The sequence below is a fragment of the Callorhinus ursinus genome, unplaced genomic scaffold, assembly GCF_003265705.2.
Source record: "Callorhinus ursinus isolate GAN/ISIS: 27379988/994484 unplaced genomic scaffold, GSC_fseal_2.0 scaffold35, whole genome shotgun sequence".
Classification (NCBI taxonomy): domain Eukaryota; kingdom Metazoa; phylum Chordata; class Mammalia; order Carnivora; family Otariidae; genus Callorhinus; species Callorhinus ursinus.
In genome coordinates, this window is record NW_027397097.1 from 16182216 (window position 1) to 16205830 (window position 23615).

The following is a 23615-nucleotide window of genomic DNA, read 5'->3' on the forward strand; positions in this document are numbered from 1 at the left end:
ACAGTACTGCGTGCGCTTCACCTAGTCCCTGGTTAGAGATGCCCCTTTTGCCTTCTGGACTTTTTCTTCCTAGCCCCAGCATCCCTGCCCTGGCTTGCTTGAACGACTGTCTCCTTGGAGAACGCTGGAAGAAGCCCCTTCCCGGGCAGAAGCTTTTCCTGTCAACAGCTTTTCTTTCCCCGGCATGGAACTCATCACAGGTATTTTCCAGAAAAGAAAGCCAGGGGAATCACATTTCAGTCTGCATGTGGAAAGAAAACAAAGACCACGACTTAGAGCTCAGTCTGAATGGCCCGGAGCCCCTCAGCCTCTCCTCTCACAGAGCGGTTTACACAGTCGCCAGTCTGCTCCCAGTGACAGGCCTGGCATGTTTGTCTTTGTTGCAGAAAACACTTCCCTGAGGGAGTTCCACGCCAAGGACTCTACACCCTGTGATAGGCAGAGCATTTAGGAGAGGAGCAGAAGATGGGGACAGGGGAATGGAACCTTCCATTAACCTAAAGGGCAGGCTGTGGGCCCCTAGTGGCTCTGGCCTGAGGGCCTGGGCAGCTTCCTCTGTCCACTCTCTGAGTAGGAAGGAGGCAGCCACTTTGGAGCTACAACAAATGTGACTTCAGCAGGCCAGTTGGAGGGCTCTCTATTTGCATCTAATGAGAGGCTGGGTTCTAATTAACTCCTGTGATGTGTTAATTTTTCAACCTGACATTTTCTGCTCTAATAGATTCTTGTAATGGTTTCTAAATTAAAGGCTGCATTTGAAGACTAGGGTTTAGGTTAAAAATCCACCACCTAGGGGGGTAGGGGGCTGTAAACATCCTTTCCCTCCTAAGGAAAACCTCTCATTTGCAGTTCTTTGCTAACCCAATTAAGTACTGAAGTAGTCACCCCAGAGCCTGCTTTTTATTTCCTGCGAAACAATCCAACTAATCCATATTCAGTAGCTTCCAAGAGAAGTCTTATTCCAACCACTCATGAAGAAACCAGCTTCTTTGAATATGGACAGAACATTTAGAACTCACAAAGAGCAGTCTTGATAGAAAATGCAAGAAAATGGTTCATTATTATCCTGTTTGGTTTTTGAGGGGAAAATTCGCTGGGACCAAAACCTCATAAGGACTGGGAATTTATCGTGGAATAAGAGAAGCACGGGGAGAAGCCAGGTCACATCCCATCAGTTTATAGATGGTCTGGGTGCTACATCTCCCTTGGCACCCAAACTAGTTATGAAACAAAAACATGTGTCCTGAGTAAAGCAGGAGGGAACCCTAATCTCGCTCAAAGTTGAGGAATCACAGGCCCCAAGAGGTTCAGTAACGGCTCTTAAGTGGCAGAGCCAAACCCCCGACTTCTTATCACTTGCACCACTAGCCAGGGAAGAATCAAGTCACCAGAGAGCTCTTGAATGTCAAGGAATCAAAGCCCTGTTGTTCCTCCTACCAAGCATAAGATGGTACAGAGGACATTCTTATTTGTTGGTGGTGATGGTTTAATATACATACAGATGGGCAACTGTGAACCTGCGCAGCAGGCAAAAAATACTGCTAACACACTTGGTACCTCTGCAACTTCATTTCATTTCAGTATCCGTCAGTCAAACCAGTAGCAAATGTTTAATGATAGGTTCTTGTGGACATGTCACTGAGCAGTGTCCTGGGAGGTATGGAGGCATTAGAATGTGGTTCCTGCCTCCAACAAGCTTACAGTCACATTAGAGGAGACTAAGACACGAGACCCAGAGTGAAACTTATTTATAATTAAGTGCTTTTTCTTGAGCTCCCTTACTCATTATAAATTTGGGTTTTTGTTTCGGTATCAGTTTTGGTTTGGCTTGGTTTTGATCCCTTTCACAGTCCTTCAAGGTCAGAGGCTGTGTCTTCTTCACCATTGTGTTCCTGAACAGCAAAGGAGATACTACCTGGCCTGTCTGCAGCCCTCAATAGATGCTTGTTGAATAAATAAATGAATAGTTCAGGCTATAAGTGCTCTAATTCTTCAGAAAAAGAGAGCCTTCATTATGTTCTGGGTATAGGAGGCCATCAAAATGCAACCCAACTGGTTCCGGAATGATGGTCAAGTCTACTCTACAGGCCACGCCTACAAGACAGCTTTCTGCTTTCTTCACAATTCGGAAGTTTTGCCAATCACTTATCATCCTTTTCTGTTTTTTTCTGCAGATTCTTAAATATTTTAAGGTAGAAAAATGTCTTGGCTAGAATTGTTGTTTGATTCAGAAGCCTGTTTCTAAACTTCATGAATCAGCCCAAGATATTTTCTTATCACTGTTCATTGGCTAGTTGACCACTGATCTCAATATGGTCACCTGAAGGCATTAGGAATCATATAGGCCATATATGTGCAGGAGTATCCAGCCAAAGAGTTATAATAAGTCAGGAGATCACCTGTAAGTAGTAAGTTTGTAGAAAAATTGAAATGTGAGTCTAGCTATGAGGGGTGTGTGACTTTCCAAGAAACCCAGGGAAGCATGGAAGGGAAAGCACCTGTAATAATATCTCTCACAGGCAGCATTCTCATCAGTTGATACAGGTGAGAAATGAACAGTAATAAAAATAATGCTAAATAATGAAAAAGTGTGAACTGGCCACCTGCTGTGGATAAACATGAACTAGACTAGACAAGGTGTCAGGTGGTGGTTTTAAAACATAGCCTCAAGTTCTTTGACATTCCTCCCATTGAAGGGCAGAGTTTATATTTCCTCCCCTTGAATTTGGGAGGGCTTGTGACTTCTTCAACCAATAGAATAGTGTAAGTGACACCAGGTGACTTCCAAAACTATGTCATAAAAGGCCATGCAGTTTATTTGCTGGGAAATTTGCTTTGGAGCTCTGAGCAGCCCTGTAAGTAGTCCAGCTACCTTGAGACCACCGTGCAGATTTTCCAGTTGATAGTGCCAGATGAGCCTCTCCTTCAGCCACCCCAGGCTGAGCACCAGAAGTATGAATGAAGAAACCATCTTGGAAGTAGATTCTCTGGTCCCAGGGTTCCTACCCCCAGCTGTTTGAGTCATCTCAACCCAGACATTGTGGGGCATAGAAGAACCACACTTGCTGTGCTTTTTCCAAATTCCTGACACACAAAATACATGATGGTTATTGTTTTATGCCTATCTTAGTCCATTTGGGCTGCTATAACAATACCATACACTGGCTGGCTTATAAATAGACATTTATTTCTCATGGTTCTGAATACTAAGAGCTCCAAGATCAAGGCACCAGCAGATTCAGTGTTAATAAGAGCCCATTTCCTAGTTCCTAGATGGCTGTCGCTTTGCTTTGTCCTTCCAGGGCAGAAGGGATGAGGGGACTCCCTGGGGTCTCTTTTATAAGGGCTCCACTCTCATGACCTAATCACCTCCCAAAGCCCTTACCTCCAAAGGAGAGGGTGACTCAGCTAGAAAAAGAATGAATATCACCCAGAGGTGCATAAAGGGAACTTATATCCTCCCTTGGAGAGAAGGATAGAATGTTTTCAGTTGCATGAGGGACCATTGGGTCATGTTAAGTGGAAGCATGATTTTGCTGTTGTCTTTATTTAACAGTTACGTATGGTTTTCAAAGGTGTGTATGAATGCCAAGTTGACAAGGAGTGGATTCTGGTAGCTCTTTATTGTCGATTTAGCTGCAGTGGAACTCATTTGCTAGAATTCCCTTCCCTGCATGGCTCCAGATTGGGATTGGCCAAAAGAGAAATTGGCACAAGACTGGAGAGGTGGAAGCAAAGCCGTGTTTTCTACTCTGAAAGTCACAGCTGGGTGCCAGGCACAGTGGCAGTTCATGACATTGAGTCGGCTGGCTCACTTATTGGCAGGGGCAGCACTCGGACCTGCATGAGCTCCTCCTTCATCTGCTCTAAGTCTTGGGCTAGGTGCATGTGTAGCTCCATGGTTAAGGGCTCTAGCTTCTGCAGATCACCTGCATCAAGATTAGAGATGGTTAGACAGACTTGGCATCCAGTTTATCCTTGTGTATTCCAATTTGCCCTTGACTTCCCAAACTTTGCACCTCACTTTCCTTCTTGATTGCAGGGTTGGCTGATCTGTCGTGACTTTGGGCCCAACACCAGGCACAGAGGCGATGCGTTGCATAGAGTACTTCACTGGTTTCCACAGTTTTGTAAGGTCTACTCCTTGCTATAAATTCCTTGTTCTACCTTACTCACAGTGACTCTGCTTCTCCGAGCAAACCCTGATGATATATCCCATCAAAAAGATTGGGAGGATGTTAGCTCTGGAAGCTGCCTTAGAGTTCATTTGGCCCACTTCTCATTTTATAAATGGGGAAACTGAGGCCCCAAATGTGACTTTCCCGAGTGGCACATAAATAATGAGTGCTTGAACCAGTTTGCTAACCTGCTCTGTGACCTAAGTATTTGGCAGATTTCTCTTTGACTTATGGAATTGTGACTGGCCTGCTATACCAGGCTGTATTATCTACAGCAAGCACTTAATTGAGCCCCGTCAGGCATTTTGTGAGGTGTTTTGCATAGATTACCTCATTTAATCCACATGCCTTCCAGAAGATATCCTAAATTTGAATTATTTCTCTCTACTCTCTATCTCCACCACCACAAAATGTCCAGTCCCCATCAGCTCTCACGTGGACAGCTGTCTCCTGATAGGCCTCTCTCCACCACTGCTCATTGACAGTCTCTTCTCTACATGGCAAACAGGGATGCTTTCAAACCAGCTTCCACAGATCATGCTCCTCTCTGAAACTGCTGGAAACTTCGTCAGTGGTCTCCCATTGTCGTTGGAAGAAAATTTATCTGGCCTACAAAGTCCTGTAAGATCTGGCCATCTTCCCTCACCTTCAGTCACACCCCTACCTTGCTCACCACACCCCAGCTACATTGACCTTCCCTCTATTCCTAAAACATGCCCAGCTACTTCTTGCTGTAGGTTCTGAAGTCTCTCCTCTGCGTAGAATGACATTATCATATTCTCCCCCATCTTCCCAGGGCTGCTCCTTCCTAACAAATGTCTTTTCCTCTGAGACGTCTTCTCCAACACTCCTATTTCATCCTTCCCTGCAGTCACTCCTTAGCCCTGTTTTATTTCCTTCACAGCATTCACTTGCTTATTTGTTAATTTTCTCTCTCTCCTATCTAGAAAGAATCTCCACAAGCACAGGGTCTTAACTGTCTGATTCACTAAGATGTCCCTGGTGTCCAGCAGGTACTCAGTAAATATTTAAGTGAACAAACCTATACAGTACCTACTGTTATTCTCCCCATTTTAAGGTGAGGAAACAGAGTCCCTGAGAATGCTGAATTCCAACTTTTGGAGGCAATGAAGCTGTCTAAAGTAGGATGCCTAATGGTCGAGAGCTCAGGCTGTGGGGTCAGGCAGACCTGTGTTGTAATTCAGTAAAATGTGTCATAGGATACTAGAACTACAAGGAACCTTTGATAATCAGCTAGTTCCCTGCCTAATCATTATAAGTAAAGTTAATCAGTCAGCAACCATTTCTTGAGTTCTTACAGTGTGTATTGCTAAGGTAACAGAAATTGCTCCCCCAAACAGGGCAGACATTAAAGATCACTCATTTATCACATCCTGGGAATTTCCATTTTATCTGATTTTCCTTCAGCAGCGCTCAACTTTTTAAAATGTTTTTTCTAATTTTTTTAAAATTTAAATTCAATTAATTAACATATATATTATTAGTTTCAGAGGTGGAGGTCAGTGCTTCATCATTCTTATACCCAGTGTTCATTATATCACGTGCCCTCCTTAATGTCCATCACCCAGTTTCCCCATCCCCCACCCTTCTCTCCTCCAGCAACCCTCAGTTTGTTTCCTATGATTAAGAGTTTCTTATGGTTTGTCTCCCTCTCTGATTTCATCTTGTTTTATTTTTTCCTCTCTTCCCCTATGATCCTCTGTTTTGTTTCTTAAATTCCACATATGCGTGAGAGCATATGATACTTGTCTTTCTCTGATTGACTTATTTTGCTTAGCATAATACCCTCTAGTTCCATCCATGTCATTGCAAATGGCAAGTTTTTTTTTTGATGGCTGAGTCGTGTTCCATTGTATATATATACCAGATCTTATGTATCCATTCATCTGTTGATGGACATCTGAGTAGCCCTCAATTTTTTAGTTTCAAGAATTTGACTACATTTTAGGCCCTCCTACCTTTGTTTTTTCCCATTATCTCTTTTGCCTTCAAGAATCTATACCTGAGGGGCGCCTGGGTGGCTCAGTCGTTAAGCGTCTGCCTTCGGCTCAGGTCATGATCCCAGGGTCCTGGGATCGAGCCCCGCATTGGGGCTCCCTGCTCTGCAGGGAGCCTAATTCTCCCTTTCCCACTCCCCCTGCTTGTATTCCCTCTCTCCGGTCTCTCTGTCAAATAAATAAATAAAATCTTAAAAAAATTAAAAAAGAATCTATACCTGCGGTTTCATTTCTGTTCTAAAACAAGAACAAGGGACACATTTTAAGAAAACAATTTTTAGACACATGCAAAGAACAGTAGCATCTGATAGCATCTGTTAGACTACCATAGACCTGGAAGAAACCTTCCAGATCATCTTCTGCAGAACCCCACTTAACAGAAAAAGAAGCTGAGACCCAATGGGTGCAGATGACTTCTCCAAGACAGAGTTAGCACTAGATATCCTTTACCCTGCCTTTACGACTCTTCCCACCACATCACACTGTCTTCCTTCCACCTCCTTAGCAAACCAGGATTGTTTGGGTAAATAGCAGCAGACCTATTAATCAGACCTGAGGGTTCAGTCTGCATATACAGAGAGCTGGGTGATAGGTTGCTCAGTATAACTGGGCCCTTAGAAACCACTCTTAGAGGGATACCTGGGTGGCTCAGCCAGTTAAACATCTGATTCTTGATTTCGGTTCAAGTCATGATCTCAGGGTTGTGAGACTGAGCCCTGTGATGGGCTCTGCACTGGCCATGGAGCCTGCTTAAGATTCTCTCTCTCCCTCTGCCTCTGACCCTCCCCACCCTCCCCCCAACTCTAGCGTGCAAGAGTGTGTGCACTCTCTCTCTCTAAAAATAAAAAAAAAAGGAAACCATTCTTAGAAAGCAAAGAATCTTACCTCATCACCTCATTTGCAGATAATTGTAGATACAGAGGGAAAAGGAAATGTTAATTGACTGTCCACTTTGATACTGTTAGCTAGACACAGAGTAAGGCTAGAACCCAGGCCTCTGACTTCACAGATCAGTACTTATTGCATCATGCTGAAGCCTTGGCAGGTAAAACACAGAAACACAGTGAGCCCCAGGAAAGAGTGTTGAATGACAGTATCTTCCAGCAAGGAAATCAGGAAATTCTGTTTTCTTCTTAGAATTAAAATCTATCATGGTAACTCTCTACAGGAAAAACAAAAGCATAACAAAATTTCTTAATCATTGTAGGGCTTTTGTGAGAATTAATGAGATACATATATGAAGGTCCTTACCATTGGGCTTGGAAAATTCTGTTAGCTTTCCTTCACCTGTTTGTTGTGGCATTGAGTTAAAACTTGCCAGTGCTGTACTACTTAAACCCAAGAATTCTCCATTTCTCATTCTAGAGGTAAGTTTTCTGTACCTCTTAGTAAGCTATGGTGAAACTCCGGGGGGAATAATTCATAGTATATTCTAGGTGAATAGTGCCCCCTACAGTTGTACAGTATGTGGCTCTTTATACTGTGGTGGGGCAGCAAATACAGACAGTCTGTAACTTAACAGTGGTTCAACTTATAAGTACGATTTTACAATGTGCAAAAGCAATACACACTCAGGAAAAACCGTACTTTGAACTTTGAGTTTTGGTCTTTCTTCAGGCTAGCAATATGGGGGGATGATCCTCTCTCATGATGTTGGGCAGTGGCAGCAAGTCACAGCTTACGAGGGTAAACAACCCATATACTTACAACCATTCTGTACCCATACAAGCATTCTATTTTTCACTTTCAGTATGGTATTCAATTATGTGAGATAATTCAGCATTTATTATAAAATAGGAATAGGCTTTGTGTTAGATGATTTTGCCCAACTGTAGGCTAATATAAGTATTCTGACAACCTTGAAGATAGGCGAGGCTAAGCCATGATGTTTAGTAGATTAAATGCATTTTTGACTTAATGATATTTTCAACTTATGATGGGTTTATCAGCATGTAACCCCATCACAAGTCAAGGAAGATCTGTAATAATGAAAGTTTACATACACTAAGTTAAATGATACTCTAAAAGGTAAGGACTGTTGTTATGTCTATTTATCAGTGATAGAAATGAGGATTTGGAGGGAATAAGGCACTTGCCCAAGGTTACAGTACAGGTGGAGTTAGGAATATTTACAAATAGACCTGCAAATAGAGCAAGCAAATTAGAGCCAGAAAGATCTGATTGAACTTTGTGCTTGACAGTTTACTAGGTGTGCAATGCTGACCAACTCAATCTTTCTGAGTCTCAGTGTTCATATCTTTAAAATGGGATAATAGAAATTATGGAAGACATTGTTGATTGTTGAGCCAGTAGCTTCCCCCAGCCCCTATGTGCCCAATCCAAACCTTTCTTCCTTCCTAACAACAATGTATCAGGATATCAAGTGCTTTCTTAAGAAGAGGAGCTTTCTGAAAGTACCCAACTTTTCTTACTCCAGCTTTTGGATGTTGTGTGAGGATGTGATAACTGGAAGTGTTGCTGTCATACCAACAAGGACTTGGGTCAAATGCTGAAGATGAATATATGATTAAATTTAATGTGTCAACTTGATTGGGCTACAGTGTGTTTAGGTATTTGGTTAAATATTATTCTGAGTGTTTCTGTGAGGATTTTTGGATGTGTTTAACAATTAAATCAGTAGACTGTGTAAAGCAGATTGCTCTCCCTAATGTGGGTGGGCCTCATCCAATCAGTTGAAGACCTAAATAGAATAAAAAGGCCAGCCGTCCCCTGAAATGGGGAAATTCCTCCTGCCTTCCTGCCTTCAAGCTGGTGCATTGTTTTGTTTCTGCCTTTGGACACTAACTGAACTATTGGTTCTTTCCTGGGTCTTGAGCCTGCCAGCCTTCAGACTGAAACTACACCATCAGCTCTCTTGGGTCTCCAGCTCACCAACTTACCCTGCAGATCTTGGGACTAGTCAGCCTCCATACCCAATTTGTTATAATAAGTCTCCTTAAATATATGTGTGTACATAGGTATGTGTTGTATGTGTGCATAAGTGTATATGTATGTGTGTGTGTATCTGTATATATATCCTATTGGTTCTGTTTTTCTGAAGAACCCTAATACAATGAGAGAGCAGAGAGACAGAAAGCACTTGGGTTCTTGCAGATATGACTGGAGCTACTGAGTTAATCAACCCCAGTAATCTTTACGTCTTGACTTGTGGTTGAGATAATACAGTTTTCTTCTTGTTTACGTCAGTTTTAGTTGGGTTTCCTATGTCTTGCACCAGGAGGCATCATAACTGACCCAGCAACCAAGCAGTAGGATCTTTGTGAAAATTAAGTGGTGGTCAGTAAATACTACTTTTCTTCTCAGCATCTAAGTTATAGTACAAGACTCTTTTGTTAATAATGATAATCCCTTAAGTGGTACAGTCTTCTGTCTGCCACAGAATGCTTCCATAGGCATTCTTCTACTAGGCTGAATTTCATGAAGATTGAGACACATTTGATTTATCTCTAGCTTTAGCTCCTAACATAGTTGTTGAATGTTTTTTAGACCCTATCTTTTAATGAATTAGTTCTTCCTTAATGTTCACTTGGAAGTAATCATGTAGGAACTGGGCAAGGTAAACTTGACACAATTCTAGATGTGTACCTTGTAGTATAGTTGTTGGTTATAGAACAGCTCAATTTGGTTCTCCAGTGGGCAAACCTTATGTTGAAAGTGATGTGCTCATATATTAACTACCATTATGTGAAACCTATGCTGTATTGAAGGTATCATTAACTGAACAACTCATCATATGGACAGTCCCTGACTGTTAGGATTGCCACCAAGGACACAGTTAGGTTGCTTGGAGGGTCTTGGGTAACCCAGGACTCTAGGAAGAGCAATAGACAATGCTAGATGAGATTCTAAAAAGTAAACAAGAATTTTAAGGATAGCCATCACCAAGTTGCCTCTGCTTGCTGGGGGATATGTTCTATATTACCAGCAACCAGAAACAAGAAAGGGAGAGAAAAGGAAGAGCCCTAAGAGAGCTAATATTATGTATGTGTTGGGGGAATCGGATATGGAGTGGAAGGAGGTTATCAAGGAAAGGGAAGCCTATGGCTTTTTTATCTTTGGGCTTCTTCTAAGAGGAAGAGCCTTTTTAGGGAATAGTCAACTCTTCACCATGACTCTTCTATAGACTTTGTGAATGAAGGGAATCCTTGAGCAAGGAAGCCTTCTTTGTGGTCAGCAAGCCTGTGAGGAAGAGATTAATCATATCTCAACAGCTGTTCCCTAATTTAATCTCTAGAGATTGTAGAATCTAGAAGGTCAGGTGTATGGCTCAGGATACTGTATTTTCCATCAAGTACCCCAGGTGATGGTGTTGGTAATTTTTCAGACCCTACCTTATTATGATATGGGGACATCTGAGCTAGGCACCATATTTTGAGGAGACCCCTGGCAGGTAATTACTGTGGCCTAAAATATCTTTGTCAGGCTTTTATTTGTGAGGGTCAGGCATGTAGGTGGGAGAAAGTGGGTCTAGAGAGCATGATGCTCAGGTCTTCTCTTCGGGGGGGTCCTTGTGGTTCCCTCTGGGGATCTAACCTTGAACAAAATGCTTGTACAATGTCAGGGCTGCTTCTAGCCCAGTTTCTATGAGAACTAGTAAAGTATCACCTTCTGGTGGACACTACCTGTGGGGTTGATGGCTTGGGGAGAGGAAGAAGGCTAGATTTTAGCCCCACTTACCCACAGTGGGCACATCTGAACACTGTACAGTTTGCTCAAGCATACAGGATGGCCTTACATTATGTGAGGATCATAATAATCTGAGGATTAATAAAAAAATAAAAAAATAAAAATAAATAGCTCTTGGGGGGGTCCCCAGTGGAGCTCTAAATAAACAGCCCCCTTTTCCCGACTTGTTTGAAACAAGTTGAATAAATAAGTAAATAAGTAAATAAATAAATAAATAAATAAATAAGGCCAAAATATCACCCTAACTAGTGAGAGAAGCTAGGCTGATCGGTAGATGCTACTGCTTGAGTGCAGAAAAGTAGCTGCCTTGTATTCACTGGCTAACGTATGCCAGGTGCTAACCTGACACTATTTCTACCTCCCTTACCCCCAAAAAACTTGAGGGAGTGAATATTAGGTTCCCCATTCTGTAGATAAGGAAACTGAGTTAGTAAGTAGGAGGAGCATTCAAACCCAGGCCTGACCAGTCCCTACCCTTCCAACTTCTTCTTACTGGCCACGGCAACTTCTGGAGAACCAGCTGAACTTCTACAGGCAGAACCCGATTTAATCAGCCACCCATTCTTAGGAGATTTCCAGAACTATCCCCTGCAGAGCTTTCTCCTTTCCCCAACACTCTCCTTTGGCACAAGCCAAAAAGTCCTGGCTCCTCCAGAAGATGCAGAAATGTGAAAGGCCTCGAGTGCTCCGGTTCCAGGTCATTCTTCATTGCCCCTGGGAGCACTAGGTCTAATGCCAGCACGGATGTACTATTTTGAAACTAAATGCATTTCTCAGAAAACGCAGGCATAGTGCCATTTCAAGGACATATTTTATATCATCACACAGGTCCATGGTCCCACAGTGCAATATAACTGCTGCTGTTTAATCTGGGCCCTACCGCCTATGGAGAAGAGTTGCTTTGTTTAGCCACGGGAGCATGTTGGGAAAACCACACTCATAGACCCGAAGGGCTATTTTGCTCTCATGACTTCTTCCATCATCACAGATATGGCTTTCCATGGGATAGTTCTTGTCTTAGGTAAGCTTCCTCTGAAGCAGAGCCTGAGATGAGTTGTGTTCAAGTGATTTACGGAGTGATTTCAAGGAGAAACCATACAGGACAGGGAAGGGGGGCTAAGCAAGAATTTGGCTTTGGCTTAATCCCATGGGGAGCTCTGGAGCAACAAATTGCACCACAGGGTTAGTGTTGCCTTAAGGTTAGGAGGGCTGGCCTTTTGTGCCTCTGAGACAGTCAGCTATTGGCCACTGGTTGTGGAGGCCACATGAATGTGTACATGTGCACGTAGCCTCCGGGTCAAGGTGGCTCCCTCTTGGCCAAGGGCAATTCTTCAGAGAAGGGGGTAGCTGTCCATTGGATTAGCCAACTTCCCAGCAGCTCGGGGAAACTGCCTGGTGCGCTGGCTGGTAAAGGGATCTAGGCAGGGCACCAACACCAGTTCTGAATCACAAGACACAAAAATCATTTGAATCTGAGTATTGGTTCATTAATCTCAGAGTTCCCAAAGATTATGCCTCATTATGTATTTCTCTCTAAACATGTAATCGGTGAATAAACCAAGGCAAAAACTACATAGTAAATAGTCTTACACTTCCAAGTAGCTGTGACTAAAGATGATGTTCAAGCAACAGTCACCCTATTTTGACATTCAGCTGACCTGCTGAAATATGTAACCGGTACTGCTACAGCATAAATTCCATTTGGTATTCATTGGCAGGACCAATCATACTGCATATAGTCAGTCTTACAGTATGACCAATAGGTGGCACCAGAAACACCCACACTTATTCCAACTAATTGATGCGTTATGTATGTATTTGCTCAAATTTCAATTCCTCTCCACTTAGGTTTTTTCATGTTGAAAAGACACTCATAGCATTAAGTCCAAACCAAAACTTGGTAACTTAGGGCTTCCCATTTGCTAGTTGACCTCTTGCTTGGAGGGTTATTTGAGTGTTAAAAAAAAATAGGGTGATAGGGCCAGTGAATTCAGAAAGAAAACATCTATTCATTAGCAAAAGGAAGGAAAAAAGACTGGAGCCCTGCATCCTTTTCCTTCAAGGTCTTTTGAGTGTATAAATGCTGAAGATTATTAGGAAATATTTGAATAACAGGATAAAAAAGTCAAGGATACTGTCTCCAAAACATGAACTTTATTCCCCACTGAAAACAGGCTTGGATTGTAACCAAGTTGTTCAAGGATTGCCCTGGCCAGTATCTGACTGCAGGGTTCCACTCCGGGAAAGGCCTCTGAGACTGGCTACCATTTGCAAGTGTGTTTCTTTTGAAGTTTGGACTTTATTGTTGGTGGGGGGAAGTCAAGAGGGGGAGGGGGTGCTGCATCTTCCAATTTTTTTCAACAGTCCAGCATTGCACTCTTTTTCCTACATAAGGCTATTCGAAGGAGCAGAATGGACAGAGGAAAAAGTGCTAAACTGAGCAGTAAGCCATGATATACTGAACTGAGCATTAGGCTACTTTCACGATTTGATCTTCCACCCACATTAGAAATGAGGATACTGAGTCTCAGGAAGGTCATCTAGGTCTGGCCAGGACCTCAGTCCAGTTCCTCTGACCGGTTGCAAGGCCCAGCTAAATCTAGACATGCCATGAGCTCACCCTGCAGATTTGGACAAACCATTTCACCTTACTGGGCTTGCACTTTGTGTATAACAGGGGAGGCTGATCTGCCTGGCCCCAAAACACCTTCCAGCTACAAACCGCGATACTGAATAGTACGTGTAGAGTGCAGTGTCTTGTGTACTGATTGGGGCTGGAGGTGTGGCTTGGCACCACAGTCAGTAGGAAGGGAGGGTAGAGCTCACTTTGATAGTGTTCCAAAGTGGAAGGTGACACAGCTATTATACAATGCGTTAAACAGTCTGGTTCTTGTATTTTGGGGGAAAAGTAAATACCAGGTCCTGATTAGCGTTTCCTATACCTGTCGTCAGCTTGTGATACTGTAAACACCGTGCCTCTGGGAGCTTGCCTTTCCAAATGAAATGATCCTCGGGTTTGGAATGCCTCTTTTCATGGCATGCTCTTCTGCCATGCATGCCACACATTATTTTCACTGCCCTTCTCTGAACCTTTACTATTTTGCTTTGCATTTTTGACAGCAAGACTGATTAAAGGGAGATTTTGTTTTTATTTTACTTAAAATGTTCTTCCAAAGGATACATATGGATTCCTTGCTCATACACCTCTCTGTTTTGTGAATAGGAAAAGTCAAGAAAGAGGAAGAGAAGAAACTAACCTGAATGGAGTGCCTACAATGTGTCAGGCTCTCTACTATGTCCACTTGAGAGCTGATCTGTCTTCATCCTCTGGGATGGGAGGCAGTGTGGTGTAATGGCTATGTGCCCCAGCCCTGGCGTCAGACAGACCTGTCTTCTCATCAGGATGCCGCGCACCCCTGGGCAACCTGTGTAACCTGTCAAAGCTTTGGCTTCCTCAATGAGACAACATCCACAAAGTACGTAGGATTAGCCCAAAGTAAGTAATCCATGAATGTAAGCAAACACCATGACTAACACCCCGAAGGGCAGATCTCACACCACTTCACACTAGATCAAAACAAAATAAAACCAAAAAGCAAAAAAACACTGAGGTTCTAGGAAGTTAAGTACAAGTTTTTCGAACCCATAGTGATCTGACATTGCTGCAGTTATCCGTTGTTTCTTCTCCCCTACACCCCTCTTTACCCACAAAACTGCCCTACTCTCCATCCCACATTGTTTGGCTAGAACAGACCTGAACAGTGGCCAGTGTGTGAGCTCTGGAGCCAAATGGCTTGGTTCAAATCTCAGCTCTATCACTTATTTGCTATGTCGTTCTGGACAGACTCCTTAACCTTTCTGTGCCTTAGTATTTTTGTCTATCACATGGGGATAATAAAAGTTATTATAAAGACTAAGTAAGCTAATACAAATGAAATGCTAATAACATTGCTTCACACTCTAAGTGCTCAACAAGTATAAAGTATTACTACTTATCTTACCTTATCTGTCTCCTAGGTGTGGGCGCATGATTCAGATCCCACCAGAGTGTCCTGTCTTCTTGTTTACCATGACTGGTCTAGGGCAAGGTCAGCACAATTTTTCTGTAAAGAGCAGATAGCAATACTTTATGTTTTGTGGGCCAATCTGGTCTCCGTTACCACTACTCCACTTCTGTTGTAGAGGAAAATAGACATAAACAATATGTAAATGAATGGCTGCGGTGTGTCTAGTAAAACTGAAATTTATGGGCACTAAAATTTGAATTTCATATAATTTACAGGTATTAGAAAATGTTATTTTTCTTTTGTGCTTTTTTCCCCCCATTTAAAAATGACAACAGCATTTTGGACACACTGTCCAAAAGCAGGAGGTAGGCTGGATTTGGCCTGTGGGTCATAGTTTGTTGACTCCTAGTCCAAGGAAGGGGCATGTGACCCACAAAAGGCCAAAGTCATGCCTGAGATTTAAAACGTGGACACTGGGAGAGAACATGTGCCTCTTCCTTTTGGATCATGATTTCCATGGCTGTCTTCCTTCCCACATGGTGAGAGGCTGTTTGTGGCAGGAGAGAATGAGGCCAACAGCAAAGAGAATTAGAGCTAAGCAGAGCCAGCTAAGAGAGGGAGAAAAAGAGCCCTGAAAACCTCCTTTGAGCCTCAAGGTCTAGCCACCACTACGAATTCCATGAGCCAGTGAATTCCTTTTATTTTTCTTCTAATCAACTTTGAGTCAGGTTTTGATCACCTCTACAGCGAGAGAGCTCTGAGAGAGACGTGTGGGCTTGTTTTCCTCACCCTGCACAATACTGCCTTACACAATTCTTTAGAAAAAGGCAATCCTAGCATGCATTCTGTACTCATCACAGACCACACAGTTGGGTAAGTGCTTTCACGTGTGAAAAGCACTACTTCTTACTGCAACCCTCTACGGTTGGCATTATTATCCTCATTTTACCAAGAACACAGACCCATCTGATGGCAGTAGATCCACAGATGGCTTGTTCAGATGCAAAGTGCATGGAGTGGTTTGAAGGGAATTTTAAGCGGGGAAGGAATGAGTGGTTCAGGTCTCTTTTCTCACCCACTTCACTCCCCAGGAAAGAATGATGAAGAGTGAATTTTGTCAGGACACACTTAATCCGTTTTCTGGGAAAGAGAGCTTGTCTGGATCAGGAATCCCCACTGTTCCCTCTGTCCGTTCTGGGCACCGGGGAGTGGTGGTCCTAGAGTTCTTGCCCAGTGGCCCAGCCAGCCGAGAGGATGGGAAGCTGAGACACACTGATGAACAGGCTGCAGTTTACAACTCCCTCGCAGGACTGACCCAGGATTTCCTTCAGAAGTATCACTTCACAGCAGCTGGCTGGCTTGACTTTGCCAACTGCTTGACCCCTAGCTGCACAGGAAGCTTCTGCAGGTAGAACGTGGCCTGCCTGAGGATCCGAGACACCCTAAGCTCCTGAGGAGCAGAGACACCTTGAGCTCCTGAGGACAGAACAGAAAGGCTTGTACAAACAGGGTTTACCTGATGGAGGCTGAGAAAGGAGCCAGGGAAAACTAATCCTCCACCGCCATCCACTAAGCCTCACCTTGATGGATCAGCCCTTGAAGTTTTGGATTGAGGACAAAGAACTACCATATTAATAGCTACGACTTATGGGACAACTACTGTACCTCTTTCCATTTCTTATGAAAGTAGCTGCCATTGTTTTTTGAGCAATCACTCTGTGCCAGGCACTTCACTTATGTGATTCTTAGTCATCTTAACACCCCTACAAAGTAGACAAGAAATAGTACCTGCTCTTTTATGGACAAGGTAACTGAGATGACTAGAGGTTAAGAAATGATGAACACGAGGAAGGGAGGGGAGCTTGTACCCAATCAGTCTCTACTTCACTCCCCCTGCCAATGGGGATGAGGGATTAAATGAGAAGAGGGGGACAATTCTTTCCCAGCCCTCAGTAGTTGGTCAGGAGGTCAGGAGGGGTCAAGCCACCCGAATAGAAATGGGGCTTGAGGCGTGAGTCCCTCCTGAGGCTCTGGGCCTCTTTGAAGGCAGGGATGATTGTTATTTTGTGTTTCCCTGGTGTACCCTCAGCATAACTCATCCTTGGCCCTAAGCCAGGGCACAAAAAAAAGTGTTTGTTGAATGAATGAGTAAATGAGTCCAAGTGTCTGCTTTCTGTAAAACAGGAAATGGCTGAGGGGACCCTGACTCGATGAGGTCTTCTCTTTGTTTAAGTTGCTTTCGAGAACTCTAAGAAGTCAGGGGGGCTCTTAGGGTCATCCATGCTACTGTTCGGTGCGGTGGAGTAGAAATTTACCCAATTTCACAGGTCATTTCATGGGCAGTGATTAACCTAAGGACACTGAGGTGGCCTGCAAGAGTCTATGCATCTTTCAAAAACACCTCCTACTAGACTGCTGAAGAATACTTCGGAGCAGGAAAAAGGTCTGATTCCACAAACTTTCTGTAGGCCTTTTTTTTTTTCTTCTGAAACTTAATAAGGCAGTGTTCAAGTCAAGTGCTGGATGCTGAAAAAGTTAAGCAGAGACCTCTAGCAGGCAAGTCTTTCCAATGGGGAAAGGATACAGGAGGGAAAATTTAGGCAAAAAGGTCAAAAATTGGAACTTTGACTATTTTCTGCCTAGCAGGTGGGCCCTGAACCAAATTCCCCTTTGCTTGCTCTTTGGGGCAAGGCTGAGTTAGCAAGCTATAAATTCCACTAGTGTAAGTGTGAGGAATGTGGAGATGAATGTGGGGAAGTCTTCGTTCCAGAGGAAAGGGCATGACAGTGGGCCAGCTGGAGATGGAAGACAGAACATATCCCAAGCGCGAGCCAACGGAGATTTGAAATTAGAATCTGGGCTCAACCTGCATCTAGGTTTTAAGAACTCTGTAAGTGGATAGGGCTGTCAAGTAGTTGGAGGAAATTTTCTAGAGACCTGAAGTGACACAGCATTAATTGGCCAAGAAAAATGATCAGCATAGTTATCTGATCATTTGAGTCAATGTATCTTCTTGGCAAAGAGGAGCATTTGTGCAGGGCTCTAGGAGCTGGAGGGGAAAGGGCAACCGAAGAGGAGAGCCCTGTGAAGGTGAGCAGGAGGAGGTCAGCTGGTGCCTAGAGAAGCCCATCTGGCTTTGCCATCAAAGGCAGCTTGATGGAGACGGGTTGTCTAAACAACGTGCCAAATTTCTGGTGGGTTGTGGATGACGCCCTCCCATAGAACTCATGACCTGGGATCCAGGCCTGGAGCTTACTTTGGAACTTGCTCTGGAGGATCATTTTTATTGGGAAGTGTGGTTTGGAATGTAAAACTGTTGAGAACTCTATCTTTGAAGATCAATGTTTGCTGGCACAAACTAAGGCACTTTGGGTTCTTGGATATTGCCTCTTTCCTTACCGTGATTAGACTAGGTATAAAACAATGCCTATGTGGGAACTAGGAATTCAGGGATGATGACCCTCTTAAGGTTTGTTTGGAGTGCAGGGATTAAAACTGTGCTCTCTTAACATGAACTCACCCGGTCATTGGGTGGGTGAACAGCAGGAAAGGTATCGCATTAATGGCCAGAAATGGGGACTCTGGACCAACTCTGCCGTTCATGTGTGAAGTTGGTCAAGCCATTGACCCTCTTCATGTCTCATTTTCCTTACTTTTAACGTGGAGATACTACTATCTTCTTGTCAAAGTGAAATAAAGTAATAAGTGATCAAGTGCTTTTTTAAGTATAAAAATCGATTCGACTGCATTATATGAAAAAGGCCCGAGAGTCTGCATTTAAATCCCAGTTCTGTGATTTGCCACCTGTATAATCTTAGACATACTTCTTAACTGTCAGTGCCTTGATTCCCTGATCTCTAAGCACCTTTCTCAGAAAGGTGTTGTGGAGATAGAATAATGTAGGTGAAGCACCTGGCTTATAGATGGGACTTATAAATGATACTGGTTGTGATTATGACTCTTATCAAGCAAGATAGACATGCTAAGTTTTTACACTAGTACTTAACCTGGTATATGGTACATTCTGATCATTATTATCATTATCCTTAATGTTTCTACCGGATATGAAAACCATGTAAACCATGTAGAACATTTAGAGACAGAATTTCTCTTGCATCTCTAGAGAATGGCTGAGTAAAACAGAAGTAAATCCAGTCTACGCAGAGAGCAACCTGGCCTTTATTGGACCTAAAGCTTTTCCCACCACCCCCAGAAATCCTGTTGCATAAGAGTTTTTATTTTATTCAAATGGGAACAATGAATGGACTAAAACCACTAATAGTATTTAATTCATAGGAAAAACCCAAACTGGGGATAGGCCTTTGACATGATTTCTCAGCAATAACCTAGTGGTAACCACAGCCACACAAGACTAATGTTCTGCCAGAAGCCTCAAAGCCAGGGTGGTGTCCTTTCTCTAACTCACCACAAGAGATTATACCAAAGCAGTGGGGTAGAAGGAGCCCATATTTTAAAAATTACAGGACAAAGGAACTGGAGTCCAAAATATTCATAGGCAGGATGTATAATAATCTCATAATATCCATAACTGCTACGGGAGAACTAACAACACCAGCATGCTTTATTTGGTAAAACAAAAAGAAAATGGTAGGGAAACAAAATTGGTTAAGCTTGCTAGAAAGCTCATAAAACACCTAGATATTTCTTTTTCTAGCCCAAGGGTTTAATGGTTACATCTAAGTTTTTTTTTTTTTTCTGCCCATTACATTTTTTTGGAGGCAGGTCTATTTTTGTGTTTAATGAGTTTCTGAAAACGTACATGAAAAGTTTAATATATGAAAATCAAGCAATAGCCTTATGTATTATGTGGGGAATTTTATCCTCAAGAGCTAAAAAAAAAAAAAAGGTAATGTCCCTAGTAGATGTTATAAATGTTTTAATCTTGGATTGAAAATAGAAACCTGAATGTTAATACAATATATGTGATTATTAAAAATGTTCAAAACACAAATTAAACATTAAATACAGGCAATAGAATTTCTTTTTTTAAATTTTATTTTATTATGTTATGTTAGTCACCATACATTACATCATTAGTTTTTGATGTAGTGTTCCATGATTCATTATTTGCGTATAACACCCAGTGGTGCATGCAATACATGCCCTCCTTAATAACCATCCCTGGGCTGACCCATCCCCCCCTAAAAACCCTCAGTTTGTTTCTCAGAGTCCATAGTCTCTCATGGTTCATCTCCCCCTCTGATTCCCCCACTTTATTTTTCCCTTCCTACTATCTTCTTCTTTTTTTAAAACATATAATGTATTATTTGTTTCAGAGGTACAGGTCTGTGATTCAACAGTCTTACACAATTCACAGCGCTCACCATAGCACATACAACCCAGTGTCCATCACCCAGCCACCCCATCCCTCCCACCCCTCACCACTCCAGCAACCCTCAGTTTGTTTCCTGAGATTAAGAGTCTCTTATGGTTTCTCTCCCTCTCTGGTTTCATCTTGTTTCATTTTTTCCTCCCTTCCCCTATGGTCCTCTGTCTTGTTTCTCAAATTCCTCATATCAGTGAGATCATATGATACCTGTCTTTCTCTGATTGACTTATTTTGCTTAGCATAATAAATACCCTCTAGTTCCATCCACGTCATTGCAAATGGCAAGATTTTGATTTTTGATGGCTGCATAATATTCCATTGTATATATATACCACATCTTCTTTATCCATTCATCTGTTGACGTTGCAAATGGCAAGATTTCAATTTTTTGATGACTTCATAATATTCCATTGTATGTATATACCACATCTTCTTTATCCATTAATCTGTTGATGGACGTCTTGGCTCTTTCCATAGTTTAGCTATTGTGGACATTGCTGCTATAAACATTGGGCTGCATGTACCCCTTTGGATCAATACATTTGTATCTTTGGAGTAAATACCCAGTAGTGCAATTATTGGGTTGTAGGGTATCTCTATTTTCAACTTTTTGAGGAACCTCCATACTGTTTTCCAGAGTGGCTGCACCAGCTTCCATTCCCACCAGTAGTGTAGGAGGGTTCCCCTTTCTCCACATCCTCGCCAACATCTGCCATTTCCTGACTTGTTAATTTTAGCCATTCTGACTGGTGTGAGGTTGTATCTCATTGAGGTTTTGATTTGGATTTCCCTGATGCCGAGAGATGTTGAACACTTTTTCATGTGTCTGTTGGCCATTTGGATGTCTTCTTGGCAGAAATGTCTGTTCATGTCTTCTGCCCATTTCTTGATTGGATTATTTGTTCTTTGGGTGTTGAGTTTGATAAGTTCTCTATAGATTTTTGATACTAGCCCTTTATCTGATACGTCATTTGCAAATATCTTCTCCCATTCTGTTGGTTGTCTTTGGTTTTGTTGACTGTTTCCTTTGCTGTACAAAAGCTTTTTATCTTGGTGAAGTCCCAAGAGCTCATTTTTGCCCTTGCTTCCCTTGCCTTTGGCAATGTGTCTAGGAAGAAGTTGCTGCGGCTGAGGTAGAAGAGGTTGCTGCCTGTGTTCTCCTCAAGGATTTTGATGGATTCCTGTCTCACATTTAGGTCTTTCATCCATTTTGAGTCTATTTTTGTGTGTGGTGTAAGGAAATGGTCCAGTTTCATTCTTTTGCATGTAGCTGTCCAATTTTCCGAACACCATTTGTTGAAGAGACTGTCTTTTTCCATTGGACATTCTTTCCTGCTTTGTCCAAGATGAGTTGACCATAGAGTTGAGGGTCCATTTCTGGGCTCTCTATTCTGTTCCACTGATCTATGTGTCTGTTTTTGTGCCAGTACCATACTGTCTTAATGATTACAGCTTTGTAATAGAGCTTGAAGTCTGGAATTGTGACAGGCCATAGAATTTCTTATCTAATGTAATTTTTTACTTCAAAATTCTGCTCCTAGCCTACTTGAAATGACATTTTGCAGACATAAGATATTGATTTCGTGTTAGGAAGGAGGACTTTCTGATGGTAAATTTTCACTGGTTTGGGCAGCATATTTTGCATTGGAATGAACAGACTAATAAATGGATTATGAAGCTATCAGTTTTCTGCCAAGTTTCTATCTTGGATTAAGATGGTGGAATGATCATACAAGTAAATCTTGTTTCTTCTACCTTCCAAAGGTCTTAAAATAACATACATGATAATAAAAAGGAATTAGGGTGGGCATATTTAGCAAAAAAAAATTGAAAAATACAGGACACCCAGTTAAATATGGATTTCAGGTAAACAAAGAATAATTTTTTAGTAGAAATATGTCCTAAATGAAGTATTTTGGACTTACTGCATTTTATCTGGCAACCATAAAAAGAATAAATCCATAACACTGTACCATTACTAGATCATAGCTATGAAGAATTCTTGGATTGTATCAGATTGGATTTGTCTTACATTTCTACTTCTAGGTATTTACCCAATAGAAATGAAAAAATATGTCCACAGAAACATCTGTACAATAATATTCACAGCAGCTTTATTTGTAATAGTCAAAAATCTAGAAACCACCAAATGCTCATCAGTGGTCTTATGGATAAACAATTTGCATTTCTAACAAGTTCGCAGGTTTTGCTGATGCTGTCAGCTCAGGCACCATAACTGGAGAACTACCGTTCTAGAGAAATCTATAAAAAATAGATCAGAGCAGAAAGAAAACGGTTAAAAGAAACTCCCAGCTCAGAGTTAGAATGACTACAAGTCAAGAGCAGTAGGGGGCTCTGAGATACTTAATTATCGGGATCATTAATGACAATATAATTAATTATAGACCAGCATTCAGAGTAGCAAAGCCAGTCATGTCTTTGACCCCACCATCAGCACCACCATGGCCAGTAGCAGCAGAAGCCTTAAACCCTGAGATAAAACCCCTAAGAGAATATCCCTTCAAATAGTGTGGAGAGGGATAGTGATGTAGGGGGTGGGGGGAGGGATAGAGGGCTAAGAGAGATAAATAAAAAATTCCAAAATGGGCTCAGAAGGAATAAAATATCTGAGTCATCTTTGCTGAGGTGAAAAATTCACTGAAGTCCAACAGTGCCAGGCAACGAGAGCAGGAGGTGAGAGCCGAGAGGGTAAGGTGTCTTCAGCCTGTCTTCTCCATGTCCAAGTCCCTGGAGTGGAGTCTCTTGGTCAAGGTCTTACCCACTTAAGTGAAGATCACAGCCACCCTGCCTTTTTGGGGAGAACCCATGGGGGGAAACGAGTCCCAGCAGCTGTAGAGGGAGCCCATGCCAGTACCCCAAATCATAAAAATATGAATAGACAACCAGGGATTCCCAGGCATCTGGGGATCACCAGACGTCAAGACTAAGAAGGAACAAGATGAACAAACGACCAGAGGAAGCAGAAATAACTCTGGGAGCAGAGGAGAACTTGAAAGAAATACAAATTTGTGTCAGTAGGAGATTATTTGAGAGGTTATCCCATGCATCAAACAAAAACCCAAACAATCATAGCCTAAGACTGCCAGAGAAACGGAAGAAAAACTAAACATGGCCGAGTACTGTGTTGCTTACTGTTTTCCTCCTGTTTTCTTTGTAAATCATAATGGCTGAGTGCAATAAGATATGCACAAAAACTCTGAAATAGGAAAAGATGTGACCCTGCCAAAGCAGAGCTGTGGGTTGGCAGGTGGTGCAGCCATGGGATACCTCAAATTGCTCGTTAAATTGCAATTGTAGGAAATTCCCAATTCGGTGTGGGAAAGGCATTTTAGGG

At 42.4% G+C, this 23615-nt stretch overlaps 1 pseudogene; it reads left to right on the top strand.

Annotated features, from left to right (window-relative positions):
- Positions 1-23615, top strand: part of LOC112806150 (non-selective voltage-gated ion channel VDAC3 pseudogene) — a 28663-nt pseudogene that overhangs the window by 2428 nt on the left and 2620 nt on the right.